The sequence below is a fragment of the Schistocerca gregaria genome, unplaced genomic scaffold (genome assembly GCF_023897955.1).
Source record: "Schistocerca gregaria isolate iqSchGreg1 unplaced genomic scaffold, iqSchGreg1.2 ptg001039l, whole genome shotgun sequence".
Taxonomy (NCBI): domain Eukaryota; kingdom Metazoa; phylum Arthropoda; class Insecta; order Orthoptera; family Acrididae; genus Schistocerca; species Schistocerca gregaria.
The window spans coordinates 47501-50000 of record NW_026062386.1 but is presented as its reverse complement, the minus strand read 5'-3'; positions in this window follow the sequence as shown (position 1 = coordinate 50000).

Here is a 2500-nt window from a genome sequence, read left to right as displayed (position 1 = left end):
GTGCAGAAGCGAACTCTCCCAGCACAGCGCACGCGCCAACACGTCCGCAGAGCTGCGATACAAACCACCTGCGAGAACCGCTGGGGGCGACCGAGCAGCAGACGGCGTCGCGACGCCGAGTGCCGGGCGGCGGCGCATCCTCAACGCACACAGTCCGCAATCGGACCAGCACACTGCAGATGTCCACCGCGCTTCGCACCGGGCTCGGCAGAACCCACTTTGGCCGCCTGGCGCCGCGCGCAGGGTGCGCCGGCGCATAGCTGGGACGCCAGCCGGGCCCGTCGGCCGGCGCTCCTGCCACTGGGCGCCCCCCACCAGCCGGCTGTAGTGCGTGCGCTCACGCAGCGCGCGGCCAGCACGCCGGGCGGCCCCCCCTCACCGGCCGGGGACTGTCCCGCCAAGCCACAGCCTCGTATCGCTTCATACCCACATGGCCAACTCAGGTTCGGGGGCATGGCGGGTACCGCCGAAACAACCGGTTCACAGATGTACCGATCGTCGCTATCACCGATGCACCTGCAGCGCGAACAACCGCTCAACAACTGATTTCCAGTTCATTTGCGGATCTTTGGCAGCAAACGTATACGTCAATCTACATTTGCGAAATCTACGATTCTGGCATGCCTGCATGTTATGTGTCACGACACGCTACATCAGCCCACATACACACTGCGGCATGTACACGAGAGAACACGTGGAAGATGGTCCGCGCACGTGTGCAATGTCCCTTGCGCGGTCGACTGTCAACCGGCCTCTGTAGCATGTCGCAGATGTGGAACGCGGTCCACCGTGCTATCATGTTGTGTGGGGCAATACGATTAAATAGGAAAACCCTCGTCGCTACATCAACAGACGGCTCACGCTGATTCCCGGCAGAGGGAGGAGGGGGGGGGGGGGGGGCCAACATGCAATACTTTCGTCCGTACCTACTTACCACATGTCTGTACGGCGTACAACAGTGCAATCTCGCTGTAATGGGGAGACGAGACAAGTAGCATCGTGCACAACATATGGCCCTTATGATTCGCCATTGTAGGGCGCAGCCGGTGTACGGTCAAGCATGTGCCACATTATGTCACTCAGTACGTAACGACGGATGATCAGTGTGGGTTACGCGTACATCAGCGGACAGTCCACACAGGCCGTACCACAACATACACTGACTGCATCGACAACCGAATGCAACTGAACAGCTGCAAGGCTCATTTCACAAACAAACGCCTGACCGACCAGCTTGGAAGGGCAGGAGGGGAGGGCGATATTCGTTCTGTAGCGGTACACCCTTCCAGTGGTTAGCGGGACTGTGTAGAAAGTACGCAACACTCGAAAGACCTTTATGTGAGGGTACGCACCATGGCATCAAGAAATACACATGACACCAGAGGATCCAAGCAGTGAACTATGTTCAGAGGGTTGCTGTTAGGCAAAGCTACATTCCTGTGACGTTACATGTGACAGTTAAGGTGCAGTGTAAGTTAGGTTAAGGTGCAGTGTAAGTTAGGTTAAGGTGCAGTGTAAGTTAGGTTAAGGTGCAGTGTAAGTTAGGTTAAGGTGCAGTGTAAGTTAGGTTAAGGTGCAGTGTAAGTTAGGTTAAGGTGCAGTGTAACTTAGGTTAAGGTGCAGTGTAAGTTAGGTTAAGGTGCAGTGTAACTTAGGTTAAGGTGCAGTGTAACTTAGGTTAAGGTGCAGTGTAACTTAGGTTAAGGTGCAGTGTAACTTAGGTTAAGGTGCAGTGTAACTTAGGTTAAGGTGCAGTGTAACTTAGGTTAAGGTGCAGTGTAACTTAGGTTAAGGTGCAGTGTAAGTTAGGTTAAGGTGCAGTGTAAGTTAGGTTAAGGTGCAGTGTAACTTAGGTTAAGGTGCAGTGTAACTTAGGTTAAGGTGCAGTGTAAGTTAGGTTAAGGTGCAGTGTAACTTAGGTTAAGGTGCAGTGTAACTTAGGTTAAGGTGCAGTGTAACTTAGGTTAAGGTGCAGTGTAACTTAGGTTAAGGTGCAGTGTAAGTTAGGTTAAGGTGCAGTGTAAGTTAGGTTAAGGTGCAGTGTAAGTTAGGTTAAGGTGCAGTGTAAGTTAGGTTAAGGTGCAGCGTAACTTAGGTTAAGGTGCAGCGTAACTTAGGTTAAGGTGCAGCGTAACTTAGGTTAAGGTGCAGCGTAACTTAGGTTAAGGTGCAGCGTAACTTAGGTTAAGGTGCAGCGTAACTTAGGTTAAGGTGCAGCGTAACTTAGGTTAAGGTGCAGCGTAACTTAGGTTAAGGTGCAGCGTGGGTTAGGTTAGGGGCCAACGTGGGTTAGGTTAGGGGCCAACGTGGGTTAGGTTAGGGGCCAACGTGGGTTAGGTTAGGGGCCAACGTGGGTTAGGTTAGGGGCCAACGTGGGTTAGGTTAGGGGCCAACGTGGGTTAGGTTAGGGGCCAACGTGGGTTAGGTTAGGGGCCAACGTGGGTTAGGTTAGGGGCCAACGTGGGTTAGGTTAAGGGCCAACGTGGGTTAGGTTAAGGGC